The following is a 23,409-nucleotide window of genomic DNA, read 5'->3' on the forward strand; positions in this document are numbered from 1 at the left end:
TCATCAAGTTTAGTTCTACCTATCAAAAGTTACCCGCCTGAGAAAATTTGGCTGATTTTCGAAAAAAGGGGGAAAGACCCCCTAAAAATTAAAGAACCTTAATGAAAATCACACCATCATATTCAGCGTATCAGAGAACCCTATTGCAGAGGTTTCAAGCTCCTATCTACAAAAATGTGTAATTTTGCATTTTTGCCAGAAGAAAGATCACGGATGCGTGTTTATTTATTTTTTTTCCCAGGGGTGATCGTATCGACCCAGTCGTCCTAGAATATTGTGGGAGGGCTCATTCGAACGGAAATTAAAAGTTCTAGTGCCCGTTTTAGGTGACCAAAAAAATGGAGGACAACTAGGCCCCCTCCCACGCTTGTATTTTCCTAAAGTCACCCGATCAAAATTTCGAGATAGCCATTTTGTTCAGCATAGTCGAAAATATGACGACTATGTCTTTTAGGATGACTTACTCCCTCAAGTCCCCGGGGGGAGGGCTGAAAGCTATTAACTTTACCCAATGTTAACATATAGTATTGGTTATTGGGAAGTATACAGAGGTTTTCAGGGGAGATTTTTTTCTGGTAGTGGGGGGGGTGGGTCGGGGGTTATCTGGGAGGATCTTTCCTTGAAGGAAGTTTTCATGGGGGAAGGTAAATTGCTATGAAGGGGGCGCCGGATTTCCCAGCATTATTTAAAAAAAAATCCGAAATTATATATATAAAAAAAAAGGTTTTCAGCTGAATGTAAGGAACAACGTCAAAACTTAAAACGATAGAAAACATTACGTATGTGATTGGGTTCACCCCCTAGTCAATACCTCGCTCTTTAAGCCAAAGATTTTTTAGTACTTTCATAAGAGCTATTTATTCTAATTAACGGCATTTGTGATTAAGGGGTCATTTTTAAAGAATTGGAACAAAATTCAAAATTTAGCTTAAAGAGCAAGGTATTGACTAGGGGGCGAACCCTCTAATATACGTATTAAAAATATATGAATATAGAAGTTTGTTACGTAAGTTAATTCGTAAGTTACGTATATTTATTACTAATAAAAACGTTCTTAAATAAAATTAAACAAGTTTCGAGAAAGCCATTTAACCAAATAAAAGTAAAATTAATATTCAACTTTTGTTTTTAATTATTCGTGTACGGTGAGCCAAAATCAAAACCTGCATTAATTCAAAAACGTCCAAAAATTAAAAGAAAAAAAGTTTTTTTTAACTTAAAGTAAGGAACGACGTTAAAACTTAAAACGAACAGAAATTATTCCGTATATGAAAGGGGCTGTCCCCTCCTCAACGCCTCGCTCTTTACGCTAAAGCTTGAGTTTCTCACAACTATTTTTTTTAAACAATGAAAAACTTTAGCGTAAAGAGCGAGGCGTTGAGGAGGGGACAGCCCCTTTCATAAAGGGAATAATTTCTGTTTGTTTTAAGTTTTAACGTCGTTCCTTACTTTCAGTTAAAAAAACTTGTTTTTTTTATTTAATTTAGTCAAATTTCGACTAACGCTTGGATCATACTCTGATAAGTTAGCCTCAACAAGTCTATATTCATAATATGTTCCATAGCAAAATATCAAATATGATGGCTTTCCTTTGCTATCCTTGGACACTCTTAGAATTTTTTCTGGCCACTGAGGAACATGTTTTAAGTTTGCCAACGCAATATCAAACTCTTCAAATACAGGCATTTTCAATTAAGAAGAGGACAAGAGTGAAAGCAACTTGTCATTACGTAAGGGAAGAGCCTGACTAATCAATTGAGCTGAGACAATGTTCCAAAGATTCCATAGTATATATCCAAATATTCTATATAGTCTACTAGTACCAATATATTCCAATACTACTTGGCTTCACACAAAAGGTGTGAAGAGTTTGATATTGCACAGCATATAGGTAAAGTTGTTCACAATATGTTTGCTCAATGAAAACTGAATTAAAACAGAAAACTGGATTGAAAGTCCAGAAATGATAGAGCAATGTTGATTTGAAAACATTATTAAAAATCTTTTTAACAAATAATTAAAGGCCAATTACAAGTATAAAACGAATAAAAACAAAACCAAATAATGACTTTTTTTTACTTTGACTTTTTTCAATATAAGCACACAAATAAGTCACAACTCTAGGGACTGATCAACATTCCCTAGAGCCTAAATGTAATCCCTGGAGAACTCGAATATTCATACAAATACTATCAGAAATTATTGACAAACAAACAAACTTTGAAAAAAAAAATCGAATATTAATAAATATACTATAAATAATTATTTACAAAAAAAAAAACTTTGAAAAAAAAATCGAATATTCATACAAATACTATCATAAATTATTGAAAAACAAACAAACTTTGAAAAAAAACTCGAATATTCATACAAATAATATAATAAATTATTGATAAACAAACAAAATTTGAAAAAAACTCGAATATTCATACAAATACTATCATAAATTATTGACAAACAAACAAACTTTGAAAAAAAAACTCGAATATTCATAATAATATTATCACTAATTATTGACAAACAAACAAACTTTGAAAAAAAAAACTCGAATATTCATACAAATACTATCACTAATTATTGACAAACAAACAAACTTTGAAAAAAAAACTCGATTATTCCTACAAATACTATCATAAATTATTGACAAACAAAAAAACTTTGAAAAAAGAACTCGAATATTCATACAAATACTATCATAAATTATTGATAAACAAACAAACTTTGAAAAAAAACTCGAATATTCATACAAATACTATCATAAATTATTGACAAACAAACAAACTTTGAAAAAAAACTCGAATATTCATACAAATACTATCATAAATTATTTACAAAAAAAAAAAATTTGAAAAAAACTCTAATATTCATAAAAATAATATAATAAATAATTTACAAACAAACAAAATTTGAAAAAAAATCGAATATTCATAAAAATACTATCATAAATTATTGAGAAAAAAAAAAAATTTGAAAAAAAAACTCGAATATTAATAAAGATAATATAAAAAAATATTTAAAAACAAAAAAAATTTTAAAAAAAAATCTAATAATAATAAAAATACTATAATAAATTATTTAAAAAAAAAAAAACTTTTAAAAAAAAAATAGAATATTCATAAAAATACTATCATACTATCATACTATCATAAATTATTTAAAAACAAACAAAATTTGAAAAAAAAACTCGACTATTTATACAAATATTATAATAAATTATTTACAAAAAAAAAAACTTTGAAAAAAAAAACTCGAATATTCAAAAAAAAACTATAATTAATAATTGGAAAAAAAATAAAATTTTAAAATAAAACTCAAATATTCATACAAATACTATCATAAATTGTTTAGAAAAAAAAAAACTTAGAAAAAAAAACTCAAATATTCATAAAGAAAATATAATAAAATATTTAAAAAAAAACAAACTTTGAAAAAAAAACTCGAATATTCTTACAAATACTATCATAAATTATTGACAAACAAACAAACTTTTAAAAAAAACTCGATTATTAATACAAATAATATCAATAATTATTGACAAACAAACAAACTTTGAAAAAAAAAACTCGAATATTCATACAAATACTATCATAAATTATTGACAAACAAACAAACTTTGAAAAAAAAAAAATCGAATATTAAAACAAATAATATCATAAATTATTGACAAAAAAAAAAAATTTGAAAAAAAACTCTAATATTTATAAAAATACTATAATAAATTATTTACAAAAAAAAAAAATTTGAAAAAAAAAAATCAAATATTAATAAAAATAATATCACTAATTATTGACAAAAAAACAAAATTTGAAAAAAAAACTCGAATATTTATAAAAAAACTATCATAAATTATTTAAAAACAAACAAACTTTGAAAAAAAACTCGAATATTCATACAAATACTATCATAAATTATTGACAAACAAACAAACTTTGAAAAAAACTCGAATATTCATACAAATACTATCATAAATTATTGAGAAACAAAAAAACTTTGAAAAAAAAACTCGAATATTCACACAAATACTATCACTAATTATTTACAAACAAACAAACTTTTAAAAAAAAACTCGAATATTCATACAAATACTATCATAAATTATTGACAAACAAACAAACTTTGAAAACAAAATTCGAATATTCATACAAATACTATCAATAATTATTTAAAATAAAACAAAATTTAAAAAAAACTCTAATATTCATGCAAATACTATCACTAATTATTGACCAACAACAAATTGACAAACAAACAACTTTAAAAACAAAACTCGAATATTAACGCAAATACTATCATAAATTATTGACAAACAAACAAACTTTGAAAAAAAACTCGAATATTCATACAAATGCTATCAGAAATTGTTTACAAACAAACAAACTTTGAAAAAAAACTCTAATATTCATACAAATACTATCATAAATTATTTATAAACAAACAAACTTTTAAAAAAAACTCGAATATTCATACAAATACTATCATAAATTATTGAAAAACAAACAAACTTTGAAAAAAAACTCGAATATTCATACAAATACTATCATAAATTATTGACAAACAAACAAACTTTTAAAAAAAAACTCGAATATTCATACAAATACTATCATAAATTATTGACAAACAAACAAACTTTGAAAAAAACTCGAATATTCATACAAATACTATCATAAATTATTAACAAACAAACAAAATTTGAAAAAAAAACTAGAATATTAATAAAAATAATATAATAAATTATTTAAAAAAAAAAAAAATTTGAAAAAAAACTCGAATATTCATACAAATACTATCATAAATTATTGACAAACAAACAAACTTTGAAAAAAAAATCGAATATTCATACAAATACTATCATACTATAATACTATCATAAATTATTGACAAACAAACAAAATTTGAAAAAAAACTCGAATATTCATACAAATACTATCATAAATTATTGACAAACAAACAAACTTTGAAAAAAAAACTCGAATATTCATACAAATACTATCATAAATTATTTACAAACAAATAAACTTTTAAAAAAAACTCGAATATTCATACAAATACTATCATAAATTATTGACAAACAAACAAACTTTGAAAAAAAACTCGAATATTCATACAAATACTATCATAAATTATTGAGAAACAAAAAAACTTTTAAAAAAAAAAACGAATATTAATAAAAATACTATAATAAATTATTGACAAACAAAAAAGATTTGAAAAAAAATTCGAATATTAATAAAAATAATATAACTAATTATTGAAAAACAAACAAACTTTGAAAAAAAAACTCTAAAATTAATAAAAATAATATAAAAAATTATTTACAAACAAACAAACTTTGAAAAAAAAAAACTAATATTAATACAAAAAATATAAAAAATTATTTACAAACAAACAAACTTTGAAAAAAAAAACTCGAATATTCATAAAAATAATATAATAAATTATTTACAAACAAACAAACTTTGAAAAAAAAAATCAAATATTCATACAAATACTATCACTAATTATTGACAAACAAAGAAAATTTGAAAAAAAACTCGAAAATTTATAAAAATACTATCATAAATTATTGATAAACAAACAAACTTTGAAAAAAATCTCGAATATTCATAAAAATACTATAATAAATTATTGACAAACAAACAAACTTTTAAAAAAACTCGAATATTCATACAAATACTATCATAAATTATTGAGAAACAAACAAACTTTGAAAAAAAACTCGAATATTCATACAAATACTATCACTAATTATTGACAAACAAACAAACTTTGAAAAAAAACTCGAATATTCATACAAATACTATCATAAATTATTGACAAACAAACAAACTTTGAAAACAAAATTCGAATATTCATGCAAATACTATCACTAATTATTGACAAACAAACAACTTTAAAAACAAAAATCTTATATTAATAAAGATACTATCAATGATTAATTAAAAACAAACAAACTTTTAAAAAAAAATTGAATATTAATAAAAATACTATAAAAAATTATTTAAAAACAAACAAAATTTTAAAAAAAAACTCGAATATTCATACAAATACTATCATAAATTTTTTACAAACAAACAAACTTTTAAAAAAAACTCGAATATTCATACAAATACTATCACTAATTATTGACAAACAAACAAACTTTGAAAAAAAACTATAAAATTAATAAAAAAAATATAAAAAATTATTTACAAAAAAAAAAACATTGAAAAAAAACTCGAATATTAATAAAAATAATATAAAAAATTATTTACAAAAAAAAAAACTTTTAAAAAAAAACTCGAATATTAATACAGATAATATAACTAATTATTTACAAAAAAAAAAACTTTTAAAAAAAAACACGAATATTCATACATATACTATCATAAATTATTGAAAAAAAAAAAAACTTTGAAAAAAAAACTCTAATATAAAGAAATATAATAAAAATAATTATTGAAAAAAAAAAAAACTTTGAAAAAAAAACTCTAATATAAAAACAAATATTAATAAAAATAATATAAGAAATAATTTAAAAAAAAAAAAAATTTGAAAAAAAACTCTAATATTAAAGAATATAATAAAAATGATTATTTAAAAACAAACAACTTTGAAAAAAAAACTCGAATATTCATACAGATAATATAACTGATTAATGACAAAAAAACAAACTTTGAAAAAAACTCGAATATTAGTAAAAATAATATAATAAATTATTGACAAAAAAACAAAATTTGAAAAAAAACTCTATTATTAATGAATATAATAAAAATTATTATTGACCAACAACAAATTTAAAAAAAAGAAAACTTTTAAAAAAAACTCGAATATTAAGAAAAATACTATCAATAATTATTTAAAAACAAAAGAATTTTGAAAAAAAAAACTCGAATATTAATACAAATTCTATAACCAATTATTTACAAAAAAAAAAACTTTGAAAAAAAACTTGAATATTCATACAAATACTATCATAAATTATTGACAAACAAACAAACTTAGAAAAAAAAATCGAATATTAATACAAATACTATCACTAATTATTGACAAACAAACAAACTTTGAAAAAAAACTCGAATATTAATACAAATACTATCACTAATTATTTACAAAAAAAAAAACTTCGAAAAAAAACTCGAATATTAATAAAAATAATATAATAAATTATTGACAAACAAACAAACTTTGAAAAAAAAACTCGAATATTAATACAAATACTATCACTAATTATTGACAAACAAACAAACTTTGAAAAAAAAATCGAATATTCATAAAAATGATAACTAATTATTTAAAAACAAACAAACTATTAAAAAAAAACTCGAATATTAATACATTTACTATCATAAATTATTTACAAACAAAAAAAATTTTAAAAAAACTCGAATATTAATAAAAAAAGTATCACTAAATATTTAAAAACAAAAAAACTTTTAAAAAAAAATCTAATATTAATAAAAATAATATCATAAATTATTGACAAAAAAACAAAATTTGAAAAAAAAACTCGAATATTTATAAAAATATTATCATAAATTATTGACAAAAAAACAAACTTTGAAAAAAAAAAATCAAATATTAATACAAATACTATCAATAATTATTGACAAACAAACAAAATTTGAAAAAAAAACTCTAATATTTATACAAAAAATATCATAAATTATTGATAAACAAACAAACTTTGAAAAAAACTCTAATATTCATAAAAATAATAAAAAAAATTATTTAGAAACAAAAAAACTTTGAAAAAAAAACTCGAATGTTCATACATATACTATAAATAATTATTGAAAAACAAACAAAATTTAAAAAAAAAAATCGAATATTCAAACAAATACTATCATAAATTATTGACAAACAAACAAACTTTGAAAAAAAAATTCGAATATTCATGCAAATACTATCACTAATTATTGACAAACAAACAAACTTTGAAAAAAAACTCTAATATTAATACAAATACTATAATAAATTATTGAAAAACAAACAAACTTTTAAAAAAAACTCTATTATTCATGAATATAATATCACTAATTATTGACCAACAACAAATTGACAAACAAGCAAACTTTGAAAAAAAACTCTAATATTAAAGAAAAAACTATAAATAATTATTTAAAAAAAAAAAAACTTTGAAAAAAAAAACTCTAATATTAATAAAAATTCTATAAATAATTATTTAAAAAAAAAAAAACTTTGAAAAAAAAACTCAAATATTAATAAAAATACTCTCATAAATTATTGGCAAACAAAAAAACTTATAAAAAAAAATCGAAATTTAATAAAAATACTATAAATAATTATTTAAAAACAAAAAAACTTTTAAAAAAAAATCTAATATTAATAAAAATAATATCAAAAATATTCTACAAAAAAAAAAACTTCGAAAAAAAAACTCTAATATTAATACAAATAATATCATAAATTATTGACAAACAAAAAAACTTTGAAAAAAAAACTCGAATATTCATACAAATACTATCACTAATTATTGACAAACAAACAAACTTTGAAAAAAAACTCGAATATTAATACAAATGATCACTAATTATTGAAAAAAAAACAAACTTTGAAAAAAAAACTCGAATATTCATACATTTACTATCATAAATTATTGACAAACAAACAAACTTTGAAAAAAAACTAGAATATTAATAAAAATAATATCAATAATTATTTAAAAAAAAAAAAAATTTGAAAAAAAAACTCTAATATTCATACAAATAATATCATAAATTATTTACAAACAAACAAACTTTGAAAAAAAAACTCGAATATTAATAAAAAAACTATAATAAATTATTTAAAAAAAAACAAACTTTGAAAAAAAAAAATCAAATATTAATACAAATAATATCAATAATTATTTAAAAAAAAAAAAACTTTTAAAAAAAACTCGAATATTTATACAAATACTATAATAAATTATTGACAAAAAAACCAAATTTGAAAAAAACTCGAATATTCATACAAATACTATCATAAATTATTGAGAAACAAACAAACTTTGAAAAAAAAAACTCGAATGTTCATACAAATACTATCACTAATTATTGACAAACAAACAAACTTTAAAAAAAAAATCGAATATTAATACAAATACTATCATAAATTATTTACAAAAAAAAAAACTTTGAAAAAAAAATTCGAATATTAATGCAAATACTATCAATAATTATTGACAAACAAAGAAACTTTGAAAAAAAACTCAAATATTCATACAAATACTATCACTAATTATTGACAAACAAACAAACTTTGAAAAAAAACTCGAATATTCATGCAAATACTATCATAAATTATTTACAAACAAACAAAATTTCAAAAAAAACTATAATATTAATAAAAATACTATATCTAATTATTTAAAAAAAAAAAAACTTTGAAAAAAAAACTCGAATATTCATAAAAATAATATAATAAATTATTTAAAAACAAGAAAACTTTGAAAAAAAAAACTCGAATATTAATAAAAATACTATCATAAATTATTGACAAACAAACAAACTTTGAAAAAAAAATCAAATATTAATACAAATACTATCACTAATTATTTACAAACAAACAAACTTTGAAAAAAAAACTCGAATATTCATACAAATACTATCATAAATTATTGAAAAACAAACAAACTTTGAAAAAAAACTCGAATATTCATACAAATACTATCATAAATTATTGACAAACAAACAAACTTTGAAAAAAAACTCGAATATTCATAATAATATTATCACTAATTATTGACAAACAAACAAACTTTGAAAAAAAAACTTGAATATTCATACGAATACTATCACTAATTATTGACAAACAAACAAACTTTGAAAAAAAACTCGATTATTCCTACAAATACTATCATAAATTATTGACAAACAAACAAACTTTGAAAAAAAAACTCTAATATTCATAAAAATACTATCATAAATTGTTGACAAACAAAAACAAATTGAAAAAAAACTCTAATATACATAAAAATACTAAAATTAATTGTTTACAAAAAAGAAACATTTGAAAAAAACTCTAATGATCAAAAAAAAAAAAAAATAAAATATTGACAAAAAAAAAAAAATTGAAAAAAAAACTCGAAAATATAAAAAAAAAAAATAATAAAAAATATAAAAAAAATAAAAATTTGAAAAAAAAATCTAATATTTATAAAAATACTATCATAAATTATTGACAAACAAACCAACTTTGAAAAAAAACTCTAATATTCATAAAAATACTATAATAAATTATTTACAAACAAACAAAATTTGAAAAAAAACTCTAATATTTATACAAATACTATCATAAATTATTTACAAAAAAACAAACTTTTAAAAAAAAACTCAAATATTAACACATATACTATCATACTATCATACTATCATAAATTATTGACAAACAAACAAACTTTGAAAAAAAACTCGAATATTTATAAAAATACTATCATAAATTATTGACAAACAAACAAAATTTGAAAAAAAACTCGAATATTAATAAAAATTATATAAGAAATTATTGAAAAACAAAAAACTTCTAAAAAAAAACTAGAATATTCATACAGATACTATCATAAATTATTGAGAAACAAATAAACTTTGAAAAAAAAACTCGAATATTCATACAGAAATTATCACAAATTATTTACAAAAAAAAAAAATTTGAAAAAAAAAATCGAATATTCATACAAATACTATCATAAATTATTGACAAACAAACAAACTTTGAAAAAAAAATCGAATATTCATGCATGTACTATCACTAATTATTGACAAACAAAAAAAATTTGAAAAGAAAAAAACTCGAATATTCACAAAAATAATATCATAAATTATTTAAAAAAAAACAAACTTTGAAAAAAAAAATCGAATATTCATACAAATACTATCATAAATTATTGACAAACAAACAAACTTTGAAAAAAAACACTCGAATATTTATAAAAATACTATAATAAATTATTGACAAAAAAACAAACTTTGAAAAAAAAAAATCAAATATTCATACAAATACTATCAATAATTATTGACAAACAAAGAAAATTTGAAAAAAAAACTCGAATATTAATAAAAACAATAACATAAATTATTGACAAACAAACAAACTTTTAAAAAAATCTCGAATATTAATACAAATACTATCATAAATTATTTACAAACAAAAAAACTTTTAAAAAAAATCGAATATTCATACAAATACTATCATAAATTATTGACAAACAAACAAACTTTGAAAAAAAACTCGAATATTCATACAAATACTATCACTAATTATTGACAAACAAAGAAAATTTGAAAAAAAAAATCTAATATTCATAAAAATACTATAATAAATTATTGACAAACAAACAAACTTTTAAAAAAAAATTCTAATATTAATGCAAATACTATCAATAATTATTGACAAACAAAAAAACTTTACAAAAAAATCGAATATTAATACAAATACTATCACTAATTATTGACAAACAAACAAACTTTGAAAAAAAAACTCGAATATTCATACAAATACTATAATAAATTATTGACAAACAAACAAACTTTGAAAAAAAAACTCGAATATTCATACAAATGCTATCAGAAATTGTTTACAAACAAACAAACTTTGAAAAAAAAACTCGAATATTCATACAAATACTATCAATAATTATTTACAAAAAAACAAACTTTGAAAAAAAACTCGAATATTCATAAAAATACTATCATAAATTATTGAAAAAAAAACAAAATTTTAAAATAAAACTCGAATATTCATACAAATACTATCATAAATTATTGACAAACAAACAAACTTTGAAAAAAAAACTCGAATATTCATACAGATACTATCACTAATTATTGACAAACAAACAAACTTTGAAAAAAAAACTCGAATATTCATACAAATACTATAAAAAATTATTTACAAAAAAACAAAATTTTAAAAAAAAACTCGAATATTCATACAAATACTATCACTAATTATTGACAAACAAACAAACTTTGAAAAAAAACTCGAATATTCAGACAAATACTATCACTAATTATTGACAAACAAACAAACTTTGAAAAAAAAACTCGAATATTCATACAAATATTCATACAAATACTATCAGAAATTATTGACAAACAAACAAACTTTGAAAAAAAAACTCGAATATTAATGCATATAATATCACTAATTATTGACCAACAACAAATTGACAAAAAAACAACTTTGAAAAAAAAACTCGAATATTCATACAAGTACTATCACTGATTAATGACAAACAAACAAACTTTGAAAAAAAAACTCGAATATTCATACAAATACTATAATAAATTATTGACAAACAAACAAACTTAGAAAAAAAAAATCGAATATTAATAAAAATAATATCACCAATTATTGACAAACAAACAAACCTTGAAAAAAAACTCGAATATTAATAAAAATACTATCAATAATTATTTAAAAACAAACAAACTTTGAAAAAAAACTCGAATATTCATAAAAATACTATAAAAAATTATTGAAAAACAAATAAACTTTTAAAAAAAAACTCTAATATTAATACAAATAATATAACTAATTATTGACAAACAAACAAACTTTGAAAAAAAACTCGAATATTCATACAAATGATCACTAATTATTGAAAAACAAACAAACTTTGAAAAAAAAACTCGAATATTCATACATTTACTATCATAAATTATTGACAAACAAACAAACTTTGAAAAAAACTCGAATATTCATAAAAATACTATAACTAATTATTGACAAACAAACAAACTTTGAAAAAAAACTCTAATATTAATACAAATACTATAATAAATTATTTACAAACAAACAAACTTTGAAAAAAAAACTCGAATATTTATACAAATACTATCATAAATTATTGACAAACAAACAAACTTTGAAAAAAAAAAATCAAATATTCATACAAATACTATCACTAATTATTGACAAACAAACAAACTTTGAAAAAAAAACTCTAATATTAATACAAATACTATAATAAATTATTGATAAACAAAAAAACTTTGAAAAAAAACTCGAATATTCATAAAAATACTATAATAAATTATTTAGAAACAAACAAACTTTGAAAAAAAACTCGAATATTCATACAAATACTATCACTAATTATTTACAAACAAACAAACTTTAAAAAAAAACTCGAATATTCTTACAAATACTATCAAAAATTATTGACAAACAAACAAACTTTGAAAACAAAATACTAATATTCATACAAATACTATCATAAATTATTTAAAAAAAAAAAAACTTTGAAAAAAAACTATAATATTAATACAAATACTATATATAATTATTTAAAAAAAAACAAAAATTGAAAAAAAAACTCGAATATTCATACAAATATTCATACAAATGATAAAAGAAAATGTTTGCAAAAAAGAAAGATTTGAAAACAAAATTCGAAAAAACATGAATAAACTAAATAAGAATATTTAAAAAAAAACAAAAATTGAAAAGAAAAAAACTCGAATATTCATACAAATACTCATACAAATAATATCACAAATTATTGACAAACAAACAAACTTTGAAAAAAAACTCGAATATTTATACAAATACTATCATAAATTATTGACAAACAAACAAACTTTAAAAAAAAAATCGAATATTAATAAAAAAACTATAACTAATTATTTACAAAAAAACAAACTTTGAAAAAAAAACTCGAATATTTATACAAATAATATCATAAATTATTGAAAAACAAACAAACTTTTAAAAAAAAATCGAATGTTAACACAAATAATATAAATAATTATTTAAAAACAAACAAAATTTGAAAAAAAAACTCGAATATTCATAAAAATACTATCATAAATTATTTATAAAAAAACAAACTTTGAAAACAAAAATCAAATATTAATACAAATACTATCAATAATTATTGACAAACAAACAAAATTTGAAAAAAAAATCAAATATTCATAAAAGTACTATCATAAATTATTGACAAACAAACAAACTTTGAAAAAAAACTCGAATATTAATACAAATACTATCACAAATAATTTAGAAAAAAAAAAACTTTTAAAAAAAAATAGAATATTAATAAAGATAATATCAATAATTATTTAAAAAAAAACAAACTTTGAAAAAAAAACTCGAATATTCATACAAATACTATCATAAATTATTGACAAAAAAACAAACTTTGAAAACAAAATTCGAATATTAATGCAAATACTATCACTAATTATTGACAAACAAACAAATTTTGAAAAAAAACTCGAATATTCATACAAATAATATAAATAATTATTTACAAAAAAAAAAAATTTGAAAAAAAAACTCTAATATTCATACAAATACTATCATAAATTATTTACAAACAAACAAACTTTGAAAAAAAAAATCGAATATTCATACAAATGCTATCAGAAATTGTTTACAAACAAACAAACTTTGAAAAAAAAACTCGAATATTAATACAAATACTATCATAAATTATTTAAAAACAAAAAAAATTTTAAAAAAAAATATAATATTAATACAAATACTATAAATAATTATTTAAAAACAAAGAAAATTTTAAAAAAAAAATCGAATATTAATACAAATACTATCATAAATTATTTACAAAAAAAAAAACTTTGAAAAAAAAACTCTAATATTAATGCAAATACTATAAATAATTATTTACAAACAAAAAAAATTTGAACAAAAAACTCGAATATAAACAAAAATAATAACAATAATTATTTAAAAAAAAAAAAAATTTGAAAAAAAACTCTAATAATAATGAAAAAAATATAAAAAAATATTTAAAAAAAAAAAAAATTTGAAAAAAAAAACTCGAATGTTCATACAAATAATATAACTAATTATTGAAAAAAAAACAAACTTTGAAAAAAAAATCGAATATTCAGAAAAATACTATCAATAATTATTGACAAACAAACAAACTTTTAAAAAAAAACTCAAATATTCATACAAATACTATAACTAATTATTGACAAACAAAAAAACTTTGAAAAAAAACTCGAATATTTATACAAATACTATCATAAATTATTGACAAACAAACAAACTTTGAAAAAAAACTCGAATATTCATACAAATACTATCACTAATTATTGACAAACAAACAAAATTTGAAAAAAAACTCGAATATTCATACAAATACTATCACTAATTATTGACAAACAAACAAACTTTGAAAAAAAAACTCGAATATTCATACAAATATTATAACTAATTATTTACAAACAAACAAACTTTGAAAAAAACTCGAATATTCATACAAATACTATCATAAATTATTGACAAACAAACAAACTTAGAAAAAAAAATCGAATATTAATACAAATACTATCACCAATTATTGACAAACAAACAAACCTTGAAAAAAAACTCGAATATTCATACAAATACTATCACTAATTATTGACAAAAAAACAAACTTTGAAAAAAAACTCTAATATTCGTACAAATACTATCATAAATTATTGGCAAACAAACAAACTTTGAAAAAAAAACTCGAATATTAATACAAATACTATCACTAATTATTGAGAAACAAACAAACTTTGAAAAAAAACTCGAATATTTATACAAATGATCACTAATTATTGAAAAACAAACAAAATTTGAAAAAAAAACTCGAATATTCATACAAATACTATCACTAATTATTGAAAAACAAACAAACTTTGAAAAAAAACTCGAATATTAATAAAAATACTATCAATAATTATTAACAAACAAAAAAACTTTTAAAAAAAACTCGAATATTCGTTCAAATACTATCATAAATTATTGGCAAACAAACAAACTTAGAAAAAAAACTCGAATATTAATAAAATTACTATCACTAATTATTGACAAACAAACAAACTTTGAAAAAAAAACTCGAATATAAATACAAAAACTATCACTAATTATTGACAAACAAAAAAACTTTGAAAAAAAAACTCGAATATTCATACAAATACTATCATAAATTATTTACAAACAAACAAACTTTTAAAAAAAAACTCGAATATTAATACAAATAATATCACTAATTATTGAAAAAAAAACAAAGTTTTAAAAAAAACTCGAATATTCATAAAAATTATATAACTAATTATTTACAAACAAACAAACTTTGAAAAAAAACTCGAATATTCATACAAATACTATCATAAACTATCGACAAACAAACCAACTTTGAAAAAAAACTCGAATATTCATACAAATACTATCACTAATTATTGACAAACAAACAAACTTTGAAAAAAAACTCGAATATTCATACAAATATTATGACTAATTATTTATAAACAAACAAACTTTGAAAAAAACTCGAATATTCATACAAATACTATCATAAATTATTGACAAACAAACAAACTTAGAAAAAAAACTCGAATATATTCATACAAATGATCACTAATTATTGACAAACACACAAACTTTGAAAAAAAACTCAAATATTCATACAAATACTATCACTAATTATTTAAAAACAAACAAACTTAGAAAAAAAAACTCGATTATTCATAAAAATACTATAATAAATTATTGACAAACAAACAAAATTTGAAAAAAAAACTCGAATATTCATACAAATACTATCACTAATTATTGACAAACAAACAAACTTTGAAAAAAAAATTCGAATATTCATACAAATACTATCACTAATTATTGACAAACAAACGAACTTTGAAAAAAAAACTCTAATATTCGTACAAATACTATCATAAATTATTGACAAACAAACAAACTTTGAAAAAAAAACTCGAATATTCATACAAATACTATCACTAATTATTGACAAACAAACAAACTTTGAAAAAAAAACTCGAATATTCATACAAATACTATCAATAATTATTGACAAATAAAAAAAATTCTAAAAAAAAACTCGAATATTAATAAAAATACTATAATAAATTTTTGACAAACAAAAAAAATTTTAAAAAAAACTCGAATATTAATAAAAATACTATAAACGATTATTTAAAAACAAAAAAAATTTAAAAAAAAACTCGAATATTCTTACAAATACTAAAAGATACTATTTGCAAACAAGAGCAAATTGAAAACAAAACTCGAATATTACAGAATATGCTAAAAAAAATTGTATAAAAAAAAGCAAAATTTGAAAAAAAAACTCGAGTATTCATGAAAGAACAATAACTGAAAAACTAAAAACAAAAGAAAATTGAAAAAAAAACTCTAAACTTAATAAAAATAATATAAAAAATTATTGACAAACAAACAAAATTTTATAAAAAACTCGAATATTCATACAAATACTATCACTAATTATTGACAAACAAACAAACTTTGAAAAAAACTCGAATCTTCATACAAATACTATCATAAACTATTGACAAACAAACAAACTTTGAAAAAAAAACTCGAATATTAATACAAATACTAGTACTAATTATTTACAAAAAAACGAACTTTGAAAAAAAAACTCGAATGTTAAAGAAGATACTATATATTATTATTGTAAAACAAAAAAAATATAAAAAAAAAATCGAATATTCATACAATTAATATAATAGATAGCCTGCAAAAAAGCAAAATTAGAAAAAAAACTCTATAGTTCAAGAAAAAGCTATATAAAAATTTTTAAAAAAAAACAAACTTTGAAAAAAAACTCGAATATTAATAAAAATACTATAAATGATTAATTAAAAAAAAACAAAATTTGAAAAAAAAACTATAATATTAATAAAAATAATATCACTGATTAATGACAAACAAAAAATTGAAAAACTTTGAAAAAAAAATACTGAAAAAAGGCACTATGCACTACAAAATAAAGAGAGAATCCTCCTAAAAACTATTCATCTGTACTAGTAGAAAGAAGATGTTTCTTGTAATTATATCGAAATGACGGAACTGAAACAGAATCTTTTATTTCCAGCGGAATACTGTTCCATAATTTCACTCCAACGTATTTGATAGAAAAAGCCGCTCTTTGTGTTTGAAAAATATCCAAGATAAGAGAAAAATGTGTAAATGACGACGTTGGATAAGCATGATAATATGCCAATAAATGAAAAAAGGACAAGTTGTGTTAGTCCTGGGGGTGCTAGACTATTCAAGTATTTATACATGAAAACAGCAGTTTGGAGCTGGCAAATTTGTCTTACTGTTAGTAACTGAGATTTAAGAAACCTTTATTAGTATTAAGTTTATTAAAATAAATTTACTTTACAGCTCTATTTTGTAAGATTTGAATTCTCTTTAAATCATAGGCAGCACGCTAGCGCTGCCTAAGTTAACAACTATGTGGGCACAATGTGTTTTTTTTTTTTTTTTTTTTTTTTTTTTTTTTTACTCCATACCCGGTCACTTCGTATCGAAGGAGTTGTCATAGAAACTTCAAAAAGGGCTCATTCGATTGGAACTTGGAGTGGTTAGTGCCCTTGTTAATAGTTGAAAGTGATTGGAGAGCAATTAGCCCCCCCCCCACGCCCATCATTCCTTAAAACACAACCAATCAAAATTTTTAGATAGACATTTTGTTCAGCGCAGTTGATTTCCAGATAGAAAATATCTTTTTGAGGAGGATACTCCCCTACAACCCTCGGGGCAAGGGTTTTAAGTTATGCCCCGAGGGCATATAAGATCAATGTTGACACAATGTACATTTTATTATTTTTTTTCTTAAAATCAGGGTACTTCATACAGAAGGGGTTGTCGTAGAGACTTCAAAAGGGGTTCATTCGACTGGAAATCGAGAGTTCTAGTGTCTAAAAAAAAAACTCGAATATTCATACAAATGATCACTAATTATTGAAAAACAAACAAACTTTGAAAAAAAAACTCGAATATTCCTACAAATACTATCACTAATTATTGACAAACAAAAAAACTTTGAAAAAAAACTCGAATATTCATACAAATACTATCACTAATTATTTACAAACAAACAAACTTTGAAAAAAAACTAGAATATTCATACAAATACTATCATAAATTATTTACAAACAAACAAACTTTGGAAAAAAATTCGAATATTCATACAAATACTATCACTAATTATTGACAAACAAACGAACTTTCAAAAAAAAACTCTAATATTCATACAAATATTATCACTAATTATTGACAAAAAAACAAACTTTTAAAAAAAACTCGAATATTCATACAAATACTATCAAAAATTATTGACAAAAAAACAAACTTAGAAAAAAAAAACTCGAATATTAATACAAATATTATAACTAATTATTGACAAACAAACAAACTTTGAAAAAAACTCGAATATTCATAAAAATATTATCACTAATTATTGACAAACAAACAAACTTTGAAAAAAAACTCGAATATTCATACAAATACTATCACCAATTATTTACAAACAAACAAACTTTGAAAAAAAACTTGAATATTCATAAAAATACTATCAGAAATTACTTAAAAAAAAAAAAACTTATAAAAAAAAACTCGAATATTCATACAAATTCTATCACTAATTATTGACAAACAAACAAACTTTGAAAAAAAACTCGAATATTCATACAAATACTATCATAAATTATTTACAAACAAACAAAATTAGAAAAAAAAAATCGAAAATTAAAACAAATAATATCACTAATTATTTAAAAAAAAAAAAAATTTTAAAAGAAAAAAAAACTCGAGTATTAACAAAAATTCTATAAATAATTATTGAAAAACAAACAAACTTTGAAAAAAAAACTCGAATATTAATAAAAATAATATCATAAATTATTGACAAAAAAACAAAATTTTAAAAAAAAAATCGAATATTAATAAAAATAATATCAATAATTATTTAAAAAAAAACAAACTTTGAAAAAAAACTCGAATATTCATACAAATACTATCACTAATTATTGACAATCAAACAAACTTTGAAAAAAAACTTGAATCTTCATACAAATACTATCACTAATTATTGACAAACAAACAAACTTTTAAAAAAAAAACTCGAATATATTCATACAAATGATCACTAATTATTGACAAACACACAAACTTTTAAAAAAAACTCAAATATTCATACAAATACTATCACTAATTATTGAAAAACAAACAAACTTAGAAAAAAAAACTCGATTATTCATACAAATACTATCATAAATTATTGACAAACAAACAAACTTTGAAAAAAAAAATCGAATATTCATACAAATACTATCACTAATTATTGACAAACAAACAAACTTTGAAAAAAAAATTCGAATATTCATACAAATATTATCACTAATTATTGACAAACAAACAAACTTTTAAAAAAAAACTCGAATATTCTTACAAATACTATCATAAATTATTGACAAACAAACAAACTTTGAAAAAAAAACTCGAATATTCACACAAATACTATCACTAATTATTGACAAACAAACAAACTTTGAAGAAAAAACTCGAATATTCATAAAAATACTATCACTAATTATTGACAAATAAAAAAACTTTGAAAAAAAAACTCGAATATTCATAAAAAAACTAAAATAAATTATTTACAAACAAACAAAAAATGAAAAAAAAACTCGAATATTAAAAAAAATATTATCAATGATTATTGACAAACAAAAAAAATTTGAAAAAAAAACTCGAATATTCTTACAAAAACTATAAAAAATTATTTACAAAAAAAACAAATTTGAAAACAAAACTCTAAAATTCATGAATAAATTATCACTAATTATTTAAAAACAAACAAACTTTTAAAAAAAAATCGAATATTAATACAAATACTATCACTAATTATTGACAAACAAACAAACTTTGAAAAAAAACTCGAATATTCATACAAATAATATCATAAATTATTGACAAAAAAACAAACTTTGAGAAAAAACTCGAATATTCATACAAATACTATCACTAATTATTGACAAACAAACAAACTTTGAAAAAAAATCGAATCTTCATACAAATACTATCATAAAATATTTACAAACAAACAAACTTTGAAAAAAAAATTCGAATATTCATACAAATAATAGCAAAAATTATTTAAAAACAAAAAAACTTTGAAAAAAAAACTCAAATATTCAAAAAAATAATATCAACGATTATTTAAAAACAAAAAAAATTTGAAAAAAAAATCGAATATTCTTACAAATATTATAAAAAACTACTTGAAAAAAAAAAAACTTAGAAAAAAAAATAGAATGTTAATACAAATACTATAACTAATTATTGACAAACAAACAAACTTTGAAAAAAAACTCTAATATTCATACAAATACTATCAATAATTATTGACAAACAACAAATTGACAAACAAACAACTTTAAAAACAAAACTCGAATATTCATACAAATACTATCACTGATTAATGACAAACAACAAATTGACAAACTTTGAAAAAAAAATACTGAAAAAAGGCACTATGCACTACAAAATAAAGAGAGAATCCCCATCAAAACTATTCATTTGCACTAGTAGAAAGAAGATGTTTCTTGTAATTATATCGAAATTACGGAACTGAAACAGAATCTTTTATTTCCAGCGGAATACTGTTCCATAATTTCACTCCAACGTAATTGATAGAAAAAGCCGCTCTTTGTGTTTGAAAAATATCCAAGATAAGAGAAAAATGTGTAAATGACGACATTGGATAAGCATGATAATATGACGATAAATAAAAAAGGACAAGTTGTGTTAGCCCTGGGGGTGCTAGATTATTCAAGTATTTATACATGAAAACAGCAGTTTGGAGCTGGCAAATTTGTCTTACTGTTAGCAACTGAGATTTAAGAAAAGCTTTATTAGTATTAAGTTTATTCAAATAAATTTACTTTACAGCTCTATTTTATAAGATTTGAATTCTCTTTAAATCATAGGCAGCACGCTAGCGCTGCCTAAGTTAACAACTATGTGGGCACAATATGTTTTTTTTTTTTTTTTTTTTTTTTTTTTTACTCCATACCAGGTCACTTCGTATCGAAGGAGTTGTCATAGAAACTTCCAAAAGGGCTCATTCGATTGGAAATTGGAGTGGCTAGTGCCCTTTTTAATAGTCGAAAGTGATTGGAGGGCAACTATCCCCCCCTCACGCCCATCAGTCCCCCAAACACATCCAATCAAAATTTTGAGATGGCTATTTTGTTCAGCGTAGTTGATTTCCAGATAGAAAATATCTTTTTGAGGAGGATACTCCCCTACAACCCTCGGGGCAAGGGTTTTAAGTTATGCCCCGAGGGCATATAAGATCAATGTTGACACAATGTACAGTTTATTTTTTTTCTTAAAATCAGGGTACTTCATACAGAAGGGGTTGTCGTAGAGACTTCAAAAGGGGTTCATTCGACTGGAAATCGAGAGTTCTAGTGTTCTTTTTGTTAGTCGAAGGTGATTGGAGGGCAACTAGCCACCCGCACGCCCATCATTCTCCCAAACACATCCAATCAAAATTTTGAGATAGCTATTTTGTTCAGCGTAGTTGATTTCCAGATAGAAAATATCTTTTTTGAGGAGGATACTCCCCCACAACCCTCGGAAAAAGGGTTTTAAGTTATGCCTCGAGGGCATATAAGATAAATGTTGACACAATGTACAGTTTATTATTTTTTTTTCTTTAAATCGGGGTACTTCATATAGAAGGGGTTGTCGTAGAGACTTCAAAAGGGGTTCATTCGACTGGAAATCTAGAGTTCTAGTGTCCTTTTTAATTGTCAAAAGTGATTGGAGGGCAACTAGCCCCCCCCCTCACGCCAATCATTCCGCCAAACACATCCAATTAAAATTTCGAGATAGCCATTTTGTTCAGCGTAGTTGATTTTCAGATAGAAAATATATTTTTGAGGAGGTCAATTCCCCACAACCGTCAGGACAAGGGCTTTAGGTTATGCCCTGGGGTAATATAAGGTTTTTATAGAAGGTGTTGTCGTAGAAACTTCAGAACAGGCTTATTCGATTGAAAATTCAAAGGACTAGTGCCCATTTTAATAGTCGAAAGTGATTGGAGGGCAACTAGCCCCTCCCCCGACACCCATCATTCCCCGAAACACATCCAAACAAAATTGTGAGATAGCCCTTTTGTTCAGCGTAGTTGATTTCCAGATAGAAAATATATTTTTGAGGGGGACACTCCCCCAGAACCCTCAGGGTAAGGGCTTTAAGTTATGCCCTGGGGGTATATAAGGTTTCTATTGAAAGTGTTGTCGTAGAAACTTCAAAACAGGCTTATTTGATTGGAAATTCAAAGGGCTAGTGCCCTTTTTAATAGTCGAAAGTGATTGGAGGGCAACTAGCCCCCCCACGCCCATCTTTCCCCCCAAAAAATCCAATCAAAATTTTGAGATAGCCATTTTGTTCTGTGTAGTTGATTTCAAGATAGAAAATGTGTTTTTGAGGAGCAGTCTCCCCCACAACCCTCAGAGCAAGGGTTTTAAGTTATGCCCTGGGGGCGCATAAGGTTTTTATAGAAGACGTTGTCATAGAAACTTCAAAAAAGCCTCACTCGATTGGAAATTCAAAGGGCTAGTGCCCTTTTTAATATTCGAAAGT

Source organism: Artemia sp. Qi Xiang Cuo, unplaced genomic scaffold (assembly GCF_049724085.1).
Source record: "Artemia sp. Qi Xiang Cuo unplaced genomic scaffold, ASM4972408v1 HiC_scaffold_2954, whole genome shotgun sequence".
Lineage (NCBI taxonomy): Eukaryota > Metazoa > Arthropoda > Branchiopoda > Anostraca > Artemiidae > Artemia > Artemia sp. Qi Xiang Cuo.